The sequence below is a fragment of the Xenopus tropicalis genome, chromosome 3, assembly GCF_000004195.4.
Source record: "Xenopus tropicalis strain Nigerian chromosome 3, UCB_Xtro_10.0, whole genome shotgun sequence".
Classification (NCBI taxonomy): domain Eukaryota; kingdom Metazoa; phylum Chordata; class Amphibia; order Anura; family Pipidae; genus Xenopus; species Xenopus tropicalis.
In genome coordinates, this window is record NC_030679.2 from 3,655,174 (window position 1) to 3,668,067 (window position 12,894).

Below are 12,894 nucleotides of genomic sequence, written 5' to 3' on the forward strand. Positions count from 1 at the left end.
GCATATATGATATGGGGGTTACACCTGTGAACAGTGGGGGGGGGGGGCTGGGGGAAAGATGGGGGGTATATCTGTGGCCTATATATTATCAGTTACATTAATGTGCATATATGATATGGGGGTTACACTGTGAACAGTGGGGGGGGGGGGGCTGGGGGGGAAAGATGGGGGGTATATCTGTGCCTATATATTATACAGTTACATTTATGTGCATATATGATATGGGGGTTACACTGTGACAGTGGGGGGGGGGGCTGGGGGGAAAGATGGGGGGTATATCTGTGCCTATATATTATACAGTTACATTATGTGCATATATGATATGGGGGTTACACTGTGACAGTGGGGGGGGGGGGAAAGATGGGGGGTATATCTGTGCCTATATATTATACAGTTACATTATGTGCATATATGATATGGGGGTTACACTGTGACATTGGGGGGGGGGCTGGGGAAAGATGGGGGGTATATCTGTGCCTATATATTATACAGTTACATTATGTGCATATATGATATGGGGGTTACACTGTGACAGTGGGGGGGGGGGCTGGGGGAAAGATGGGGGGTATATCTGTGCCTATATATTATACAGTTACATTATGTGCATATATGATATGGGGGTTACACTGTGACAGTGGGGGGGGGGCTGGGGGAAAGATGGGGGGTATATCTGTGCCTATATATTATACAGTTACATTATGTGCATATATGATATGGGGGTTACACTGTGACAGTGGGGGGGGGCTGGGGGAAAGATGGGGGGTATATCTGTGCCTATATATTATACAGTTACATTATGTGCATATATGATATGGGGGTTACACTGTGACAGTGGGGGGGGGGGAAAGATGGGGGGTATATCTGTGCCTATATATTATACAGTTACATTATGTGCATATATGATATGGGGGATACACTGTGACAGTGGGGGGGGGGAAAGATGGGGGGTATATCTGTGCCTATATATTATACAGTTACATTATGTGCATATATGATATGGGGGATACACTGTGACAGTGGGGGGGGGGGGGGGCTGATGGATAACTAATCACATGGATAATATATTATCCTCCCTCTGAAAATTCCCAGAATCCTTTTCCCCCCCCGGGCAAGAAAGTAAAATACAATTTGTTTCCCACCCAACACTGAATGTGTCACGTTGGATTGGGGAGAGTGCGGTTTGTATCAGAACCACAGCAATTAGTGCACATTTCCAGCCCACGTGTAACATGATAAATAGCTTAAGTGTGTCTCGGGGATACGTTGCTTTGTATTGACAGGATAATGGACCCCCTACTGTAACCTATAAGTATATTATGTAACATCGGCATTGAGAAAACCCTGGGACTGGACCTTTAAAGGGTTAATGAGGCAAGAGTTCACCTGAGGATAAAGGCAAAGTAAGCAGGGAGCCGCCCCCCCCCCCCCCCCCCCTTCTCCGGTGCTTTATTGTCCTTGTGTCAATATCTGCTCACTCAGGTGATTGATTTGGCTTTGAATTTGTAAGGGGGGGGGGCTATATTAGGTACCTACCTAGTGCTACCTACCCCTATTTCTGTAGGGAAATGAGAGCAGGGCAGGCAGTAACCCTCCCAACACTTTCCCCTGTCTCTGCCCCTATATATTAGGTACCTACCTAGTGCTACCAACCCCTATTTCTGTAGGGAAATGAGAGCAGGGCAGGCAGTAACCCTTCCAACACTTTCCCCTGTCTCTGCCCCTATATATTAGGTACCTACCTAGTGCTACCAACCCCTATTTCTGTAGGGAAATGAGAGCAGAGCAGGCAGTAACCCTTCCAACACTTTCCCCTGTCTCTGCCCCTGTATATTAGGTACCTACCTAGTGCTACCAACCCCTATTTCTGTAGGGAAATGAGAGCAGGGCAGGCAGTAACCCTCCCAACACTTTCCCCTGTCTCTGCCCCTATATATTAGGTACCTACCTAGTGCTACCAACCCCTATTTCTGTAGGGAAATGAGAGCAGGGCCGGCAGTAACCCTTCCAACACTTTCCCCTGTCTCTGCCCCTATATATTAGGTACCTACCTAGTGCTACCTACCCCTATTTCTGTAGGGAAATGAGAGCAGGGCCGGCAGTAACCCTTCCAACACTTTCCCCTGTCTCTGCCCCTATATATTAGGTACCTACCTAGTGCTACCAACCCCTATTTCTGTAGGGAAATTAGAGCAGGGCAGGCAGTAACCCTTCCAACACTTTCCCCTGTCTCTGCCCCTATATATTAGGTACCTACCTAGTGCTACCTACCCCTATTTCTGTAGGGAAATGAGAGCAGGGCAGGCAGTAACCCTTCCAACACTTTCCCCTGTCTCTGCCCCTATATATTAGGTACCTACCTAGTGCTACCAACCCCTATTTCTGTAGGGAAATGAGAGCAGGGCAGGCAGTAACCCTTCCAACACTTTCCCCTGTCTCTGCCCCTATATATTAGGTACCTACCTAGTGCTACCAACCCCTATTTCTGTAGGGAAATGTGAGCAGGGCAGGCAGTAACCCTTCCAACACTTTCCCCTGTCTCTGCCCCTATATATTAGGTACCTACCTAGTGCTACCAACCCCTATTTCTGTAGGGAAATGAGAGCAGGGCAGGCAGTAACCCTTCCAACACTTTCCCCTGTCTCTGTCCCTATATATTAGGTACCTACCTAGTGCTACCAACCCCTATTTCTGTAGGGGGCTGTTCCTGCTGAATTGATCTTAGTACAGGGAGACACCTAAGATGCCAAGTGATCAGCTGCCTCCTACTGGTTTGTGTGGCTTCTGCCATAGATATCTATTGCTCTGTTCTCCAACACCATGAGGCAGTATAGTATAATAGAACTGCACAGGGAAATTGGATGCTCAGGGCAAGTTTTGGTATGAGATGAAATCAGATTTTAGTTTCCTTCCTTTACTTTCCCTTTCAGCCACATGGACCGATTGGTGCCACTTTGTGCCTCAGGCTTCAATGGAGGGGGCACTAAGTTCCAGGTGCAAAGTGGAGAAGGAATCTCCAAACAGTGGTGTCTCCAAATAGCAATTCATTCATTATTAATGATCCCTGTCTGAACAACCCCCACCCCCACCCCAGACCTTGGAGTCACAGACTATATAAAAGGCAATTTCAGCTGGTACCAACAACTATGGCACCCCCTACCCATATGTATAAATACAAATATACAGAGAAGGAATGTTCTGGGCACACAATAAGCTGTACCCCCATACTGTACTGTCTAAGGGAAACACTATGGCACCCCCTACCCATATGTATAAATACAAATATACAGAGAAGGAATGTTCTGGGCACACAATAAGCTGTACCCCCATACTGTACTGTCTAAGGGAAACACTATGGCACCCCCTACCCATATGTATAAATACAAATATACAGAGAGGGAATGTTCTGGGCACACAATAAGCTGTACCCCCATACTGTACTGTCTAAGGGAAACACTATGGCACCCCCTACCCATATGTATAAATACAAATATACAGAGAAGGAATGTTCTGGGCACACAATAAGCTGTACCCCCATACTGTACTGTCTAAGGGAAACACTATGGCACCCCCTACCCATATGTATAAATACAAATATACAGAGAGGGAATGTTCTGGGCACACAATAAGCTGTACCCCCATACTGTACTGTCTAAGGGAAACACTATGGCACCCCCTACCCATATGTATAAATACAAATATACAGAGAAGGAATGTTCTGGGCACACAATAAGCTGTACCCCCATACTGTACTGTCTAAGGGAAACACTATGGCACCCCCTACCCATATGTATAAATACAAATATACAGAGAAGGAATGTTCTGGGCACACAATAAGCTGTACCCCCATACTGTACTGTCTAAGGGAAACACTATGGCACCCCCTACCCATATGTATAAATACAAATATACAGAGAGGGAATGTTCTGGGCACACAATAAGCTGTACCCCCATACTGTACTGTCTAAGGGAAACACTATGGCACCCCCTACCCATATGTATAAATACAAATATACAGAGAGGGAATGTTCTGGGCACACAATAAGCTGTACCCCCATACTGTACTGTCTAAGGGAAACACTATGGCACCCCCTACCCATATGTATAAATACAAATATACAGAGAAGGAATGTTCTGGGCACACAATAAGCTGTACCCCCATACTGTACTGTCTAAGGGAAACACTATGGCACCCCCTACCCATATGTATAAATACAAATATACAGAGAGGGAATGTTCTGGGCACACAATAAGCTGTACCCCCATACTGTACTGTCTAAGGGAAACACTATGGCACCCCCTACCCATATGTATAAATACAAATATACAGAGAGGGAATGTTCTGGGCACACAATAAGCTGTACCCCTATCTCCTCATTACAGCGCTGATTATAGCGAGTGCCTCGGTGCCCGGGTTGCCTGTGCCAGTTTCATGAATTAAGAAAATGCCAGCATCATTTGCATATGTAAATGTAACAAGGATTTTAGTGATTAGTTTATTAGCAGTTCATAGCAGAACCTTTTTCTCCCCCCAAAATAATAATAATAATTCCTTTACTTTGTATTCTATGGAACTCTCGGGCCCAGTGGGTGCTGCCCGGGGACCAAGATAAGGACGTCAGTCTGGGGGAGAAGTGTTTTTGTGCTTTAAGTGGTTTTTTTCCCCAAAGCGGCATCTTTACCCCGGGCTGGCACAGAGGGGCATTGTTAGCCATCCAGACACAACTCCGTCTCCCCTCAGCGCTGTGTGATCCGACTCAGACACATTTGCATTTCTTCCAGTCAGTCAGGGCTTGTGGGTCTGGGGAGCGACTGGGCCTGCAGCCCCCCCCGTATCCTCGTCCAACATCATTTTCTCTTTTCATCCATCTTGGTTCTGTAATTGCCCCCCATGGGGCCCAAAGTGTTTGTCACAAATTATCATTCTTACTCTGCTTTTGGGGTACCCACTCACCCCAAATCCCCCCTAACTGGCCTTCAGGCTGGGCCCCCTTAGCCCATAACAAGGTTTCAGATATATAGAAACATTGGGGTAACAGTCACCCCGCTATAGTTCCAGGGGTACCCAGGGCACAAATAAGCACTCACCCCAAATCCCCCCCTAACTGGCCTTCAGGCTGGGCCCCCTTAGCCCATAACAAGGTTACAGATATATAGAAACATTGGGGTAACAGTCACCCCGCTATAGTTCCAGGGGTACCCAGGGCACAAATAAGCACTCACCCCAAATCCCCCCCTAACTGGCCTTCAGGCTGGGCCCCCTTAGCCCATAACAAGGTTACAGATATATAGAAACATTGGGGTAACAGTCACCCCGCTATAGTTCCAGGGGTACCCAGGGCACAAATAAGCACTCACCCCAAATCCCCCCCTAACTGGCCTTCAGGCTGGGCCCCCTTAGCCCATAACAAGGTTACAGATATATAGAAACATTGGGGTAACAGTCACCCCGCTATAGTTCCAGGGGTACCCAGGGCACAAATAAGCACTCACCCCAAATCCCCCCCTAACTGGCCTTCAGGCTGGGCCCCCTTAGCCCATAACAAGGTTACAGATATATAGAAACATTGGGGTAACAGTCACCCCGCTATAGTTCCAGGGGTACCCAGGGCACAAATAAGCACTCACCCCAAATCCCCCCCTAACTGGCCTTCAGGCTGGGCCCCCTTAGCCCATAACAAGGTTACAGATATATAGAAACATTGGGGTAACAGTCACCCCGCTATAGTTTGGGGGTACATGGGGTAGAACAGGTTACGGGGGAGCCAATAACATATTGCTGCCCCAGTGCCAGACAGACCCCCCCCCTTTGTTGCTCAGGCAGCTCGGTGCCAGCTGGGAATAAAATGGAGTCTGTGACTCTGTGCCAACTCCCCCACCCCCCTTTATCCTGCTGCTCCTCATTGTCGGTACAGCTGGGGCAGCGGGGGGGGGGGGGGGGGGGGCAGCGGGGGGGGGTAAGGTAGGGTTGTTTTTATTTCAGAAAATCACTGTGTCCCCTCGGAGGGAAGAATCTTATGACAGAGAGTTGTGTTTCCTTCTGCCATTTTATAATCTATTTGCCCCTCACATTACCCAGTGCCGCACCCACTCACATCCACCATTAGCCCTCGGCAAGTGAAGCTCCACCCATTTGTCTCATTAACTTGTAATTAATCCCACTGAGAAACATAAAAACCTATTTCTCTGTACAGGCTATGGGCAAACTTAGGGGGCTGTTCCTGCTGAATTGTGCTTAGTACAGGGGAATCCCTATGTGCCATAGTTTTATGGTATCTCTCTGTACAGGCTATGAGCAAACTTAGGGGGCTGTTCCTGCTGAATTGTGCTTAGTACAGGGGAATCCCTATGTGCCATAGTTTTATGGTATCTCTCTGTACAGGCTATGAGCAAACTTAGGGGGCTGTTCCTGCTGAATTGTGCTTAGTACAGGGGAATCCCTATGTGCCACAGGCAGTGGAAGGGTTAAGCCGGGCTACTGTTGCTCTCACAGATTAGTCACATGTGGCCGCTGAGCGCAATGAGCACTAATTTGGGACCATTTGGGAGTCGGATCCTGCCCTGAATGTAAATGCACAGACAGTGGGTAGGATGCCAGGCTGGCACAGCTCCACGTATTGGAGAGTAAACATGAGCCTCCCAGGCAGCTTCAGATGGAGGCATCAGGGCGGAATGTAGCAACGTCTGACTGGCTGCAACCGGCGCGGCATCTGCACCGCACCCTCCCCTTAAAGGCGCAGCCACTCGCTATTCACTTTAACTTCTTAGCTGCCAGAATGAACTTTAGGGTGCTGTGCAACTGTAACAAGGTCCTCCCAGTTTAACCCTTTCCGCTCTACTCATAGCTCCTCCCCCTTGTACCCAACCTGAGTCATCTCAGGCACCATCTCTCCCTGCTATCCCACAGCCCCAGTCCCTTCCCAGAGGCTATTATCCCCCCACTGCTACTATAGGCACCATCTCTCCCTACTATACCTGCTATCCCACAGCCCCAGTCCCTTCCCAGAGGCTATTATCCCCCCACTGCTACTATAGGCACCATCTCTCCCTACTATACCTGCTATCCCACAGCCCCAGTCCCTTCCCAGAGGCTATTATCCCCCCACTGCTACTATAGGCACCATCTCTCCCTACTATACCTGCTATCCCACAGCCCAGTCCCTTCCCAGAGGCTATTATCCCCCCACTGCTACTATAGGCACCATCTCTCCCTACTATACCTGCTATCCCACAGCCCCAGTCCCTTCCAGAGGCTATTATCCCCCCACTGTACTATAGGCACCATCTCTCCCTACTATACCTGCTATCCCACAGCCCCAGTTCCCTTCCCAGAGGCTATTATCCCCCCCACTTGGCTACTATAGGCACCATCTCTCCCTACTATACCTGCTATCCCACAGCCCCCAGTCCCTCCCAGAGGGCTATTATCCCCCCACTGCTACTATAGGCACCATCTCTCCCTACTATACCTGCTATCCCACAGCCCCAGTCCCTTCCCAGAGGCTATTATCCCCCCACTGTTACTATAGGCACCATCCTCTCCCTACTATACCTGCTATCCCACAGCCCCAGTCCCTTCCCAGAGGCTATTATCCCACTACTGCTACTATAGGCACCATCTCTCCCTACTATACCTGCTATCCCACAGCCCAGTCCCTTCCCAGAGGCTATTATCCCACTGCTACTATAGGCACCATCTCTCCCTACATACCTTGCTATCCCACAGCCCCAGTCCCTTCCCAGAGGCTATTATCCCCACTGCTACTATAGGCACCATCTCTCCCTACTATACCTGCTATCCCACAGCCCCAGTCCCTTCCCAGAGGCTATTATCCCCCCCACTGCTACTATAGGCACCATCTCTCCCTACTATACCTGCTATCCCACAGCCCCAGTCCCTTCCCAGAGGCTATTATCCCCCCCACTGCTACTATAGGCACCATCTCTCCCTACTTATACCTGCTATCCCACAGCCCCAGTCCCTTCCCAGAGGCTATTATCCCCCCACTGCTACTATAGGCACCATCTCTCCCTACTATACCTGCTATCCCACAGCCCCAGTCCCTTCCCAGAGGCTATTATCCCCCCCACTGCTACTATAGGCACCATCTCTCCCTACTATACCTGCTATCCCACAGCCCCAGTCCCTTCCCAGAGGCTATTACCCCCCCACTGCTACTATAGGCACCATCTCTCCCTACTATACCTGCTATCCCACAGCCCCCAGTCCCTTCCCAAGAGGCTATTATCCCCCACTGCTACTATAGGCACCATCTCTCCCTACTATACCTGCTATCCCACAGCCCCAGTCCCTTCCCAGAGGCTATTATCCCCCCACTGCTACTATAGGCACCCATCTCTCCCTACTATACCTGCTATCCACAGCCCCAGTCCCTTCCCAGAGGCTATTATCCCCCCACTGCTTACTATAGGCACCATCTCTCCCTACTATACCTGCTATCCCACAGCCCCAGTCCCTTCCAGAGGCTATTATCCCCCCACTGCTACTATAGGCACCATCTCTCCCTACTATACCTGCTATCCCACAGCCCCAGTCCCTTCCCAGAGGCTATTACCTCACTGCTACTATAGGCACCATCTCTCCCTACTATACCTGCTATCCCACAGCCCCAGTCCCTTCCCAGGGGCTATTATCCCCCCACTGCTACTATAGCACCATCTCTCCCTACTATACCTGCTATCCCACAGCCCCAGTCCCTTCCCAGAGGCTATTATCCCCCCACTGCTACTATAGGCACCATCTCTCCCTACTGTACCTGCTATCCCACAGCCCCAGTCCCTTCCCAGAGGCTATTATCCCCCCACTGCTACTATAGGCACCATCTCTTCCTACTATACCTGCTATCCCACAGCCCCAGTCCCTTCCCAGAGGCTATTATCCCCCCCCCCCACTGCTACTATAGGTACCATCTCTCCCTACTATACCTGCTATCCCACAGCCCCAGTCCCTTCCCAGAGGCTATTATCCCCCACTGCTACTATAGGCACCATCTCTCCCTACTATACCTGCTATCCCACAGCCCCAGTCCCTTCCCAGAGGCTATTATCCCCCCACTGCTACTATAGGCACCATCTCTCCCTACTATACCTGCTATCCCACAGCCCCAGTCCCTTCCCAGAGGCTATTATCCCCCCACTGCTACTATAGGCACCATGTCTCCCTACTATACCTGCTATCCCACAGCCCCAGTCCCTTCCCAGAGGCTATTATCCCCCCACTGCTACTATAGGCACCATCTCTCCCTACTATACCTGCTATCCCACAGCCCCAGTCCCTTCCCAGAGGCTATTATCCCCCCACTGCTACTATAGGCACCATCTCACCCTACTATACCTGCTATCCCACAGCCCCAGTCCCTTCCCAGAGGCTATTATCCCCCCACTGCTACTATAGGCACCATCTCTCCCTACTATACCTGCTATCCCACAGCCCCAGTCCCTTCCCAGAGGCTATTATTCCCCCACTGCTACTATAGGCACTATCTCTCCCTATTATACCTGGTTTCATTCATACTCCTGGACCTGCTACTCAGTATTAGTTACTTATGAGAGGCACAATAATGAATATTGTCTGTAAAATGAAATGCATTTTCGAAAATTCTGAAGACCTTGGCTGAATTTCGGGGGTTAATCGAGTCAAGGTTGCTGTGCATGCAGAGCCCAGCCGTGTTGCCTCCACGTAGAGCCTCTGCCAACCAATAGTACCTCCAGTACCTCCTGGACGCGTCCCAGCTGCTCGTTGCTTGGACACACTGACTATTTGAAGCCCTTCCAAGGGGGGAAGAAAAAGCCTTCTGACCTTTAGAAACAGGCAGTTACAATGAAGAGATCCTGCTCTTTATACTCAGCTAGAGAACATCTCCTACAGGTTTGGAAATAATATTTTAGTAGTCACCCCAGATGCCCAGCTTCCATTGGCACATTAGCAGGCTCCTTGACAACAGTGGGGTTCAGCTAAGTTTTTTAAAAACACGGGTCAAGTTTTTTTTAGTGATTTCCAAAACAACGAAAATTGAGCTTAAATGTGGCATCTTTATATTCTATCCTTGACTCTCTGGGCTGCTTGTTAGGCTCTTGAGTTGTTCCTTGTCCCTTTCGTGTCAGTTGGATAAGCCTGTAGCAGAATCTTTGCATTCCCCAAGCCCCTGGAGAATGGAAGGGATAGTAGAGCATAGAGACCAGTAGAAGTAATCACCACATCTCTTCTTTTTGTGAAGAGGCCGACCAGAGTTTTCTTCACCCTCTTGGGCCAACTACCTACTGTATCCCTTGATGCTACTTAGTCCTCATCTACTCATTAAGATCTTCAAGCCCACGCCCATTAAGGTCTTCTCTCTTCTTATCTTCATTAGACTATTGATGTCATCAGTCAGGTCCTTATTGTCCATCTTCTCTAACTTGCCCCAGAAGTTCCTCGGGAACAGAACACTGGGTTCCTCTCATTGTTGAGTTCAGAACCCAATCGTCAATGAAGAAAATACCAGCAAAATGGCCATAAAAGTAAATGATAAGATTGAAGGAACATGTAAGACCACAAGTCCCTACCCAAGTAGAACTTCCATATGAAGGTCCTACCAATGGCACACACGCTGGTATCAATTTCATTTGTAGCCAACCAGTCTTCCTCAACATTTTGTATTTCAGAAAATCCACACAGACATGGGGAGAATAAAAAAATAGACTCCAGACAGATTGTGACTGAAACCCAAGGTCCTACAAAAAAATGTGAAAGAACCTATAGATCCAACATTGATTGTATCCTGGTCAGAATCGAACCCAAGGCTTCACACCAACACATGGAAAACTGAACAACTTCTCATGGATTCTGGTTTGAACTGAACCCAAGGCCCTTGGGAGGATACACAGACCCCGGTGAGTCTCAAACCTACCACATCGGCAGCCATGCTGGTCTTCTTCTTCCTTCTGCTCTTCAGGTTTTTACTACTATTTTTTAATTTTGCCCAAAAATGTTTCTGCCTCCATGCAATAAAGGAATATTTTTTTTTTTTTTATTATTATTTAGGTTCTTCTCTGTCATAGTAAAAATAATAAAATATTTATTTTAAAAAATTCTATAGATTTATATCTTTGTGCGTATTTATGGTTCAGAGATCAACGGGATTTTTTTTTTTTTAGTTTTGAGATTTATGTGATTTTTTTGGTTATAGCATTATTTTTGTCGATCAAAATATTTTTGTAAATGTGTATATAATATATACATTTTCTTTATTTTTGCTTTTTGTCAGAATTTTTATATATTACAGTGGGAAATATGAATATTCTCCATATATGGGGTTAATTTATCATCACTCAAATTCAATTTTTTTTCCAAAAATAGATTTTTATTTTTTTGCCCAAAATCTCCCAAATTCAAGTATTAAATACTCAATATTTTTATTTTTTTGTCAATACAAGTTTTTCAAATTGTTAACATTTTTTTTTTAGACCCATTGAAAATGATGAGAAAAATACAAATCTGATTTTTTTTTTTAATATATATTCTCCTTTTTTAATACAAAAATTTTTTAATTTGCATTGGGAAAAAAATAATAAGCTTCTAAGTGTATATAAACCTTTATGTGGATATTTTCAGAAGAGCTATAGACGCCTGAGTAACTGCAAAGGGTTAAATATGACAACGACAATATTATACGTTTCTATTTTTCGGTAAAAAGTGCATATTTTGGGGTATTATTTTTGCAAAGTGATATATTGTATCTGGAGTTTTCTTGTAGTTCGGCCGAAAATTATTTTTGTCTTTTTTTGTAATTGGGATTTTTTTTTTTTTTTTAATTTGAACTACACTGTAATTGATATTTTTGTCAGAAAGGGAAATTACAAAAACAGTCAACAGGGAAGAAGAAATGAGGGGTACGTGCTACTTCAACTCATTTTATTGGATTCTTTATGAAAGGCATCCTATTTATTTATATTTTTGGGAGTTGGTTGAATAGTATGTGTATTTTTAATATACTGTTAATTGCTACTTTTTTTGTCTTTCTGGCTGTGATATAAGTAAATATTTTTAAGTTTATATTTTATTCAGTTTTTCAAGGAATATGTCCCTATGTGTACTAAAGTGGTGCGTGTGTGAAAAATAAATGAATAAACATTTTTAATTGGGGGTGCAGGAGTATAGGGGGGCCAGTGGGGTCCCTGACTGATGTACAATATATGTGTGAGATACAGATCATTATCCCCAAGGTTTGGGGGTGCAGGAGTATAGGGGGGCCAGTGGGGTCCCCTGGACTGATGTAACAATATCAATATATGTGTGAGATACAGATCATTATCCCAAGGTTTGGGGGTGCAGGAGTATAGGGGGGCCAGTGGGGTCCCTGACTGATGTACAATATATGTGTGAGATACAGATCATTATCCCCAAGGTTTGGGGGTGCAGGAGTATAGGGGGGCCAGTGGGGTCCCTGACTGATGTACAATATATGTGTGAGATACAGATCATTATCCCCAAGGTTTGGGGTGCAGGAGTATAGGGGGGGCCAGTGGGGTCCCTGACTGATGTACAATATCAATATATGTGTGAGATACAGATCATTATCCCCAAGGTTTGGGGGTGCAGGAGTATAGGGGGGCCAGTGGGGTCCCTGACTGATGTACAATATCAATATATGTGTGAGATACAGATCATTATCCCCAAGGTTTGGGGGTGCAGGAGTATAGGGGGCCAGTGGGGTCCCTGACTGATGTACAATATATGTTGTGAGATACAGATCATTATCCCCAAGGTTTGGGGGTGCAGGAGTATAGGGGGGCCAGTGGGGTCCCTGACTGATGTACAATATATGTGTGAGATACAGATCATTATCCCCAAGGTTTGGGGGTGCAGGAGTATAGGGGGGCAGTGGGGTCCCTAAC

General features: G+C 46.9%; 1 long non-coding RNA gene across 1 annotated transcript in view; it reads left to right on the forward strand.

Moving 5' to 3' along the window:
- The window catches only part of LOC116409671, a 31,782-nt gene extending 20,756 nt beyond the window's left edge, over positions 1-11,026 (forward strand). The window contains exon 3 of the long non-coding RNA XR_004221896.1: positions 10,663-11,026. This is a non-coding gene — a long non-coding RNA (uncharacterized LOC116409671). The remainder of the gene's footprint in view (positions 1-10,662) is intronic.
- The last annotated feature ends 1,868 nt before the right edge of the window (positions 11,027-12,894 follow it).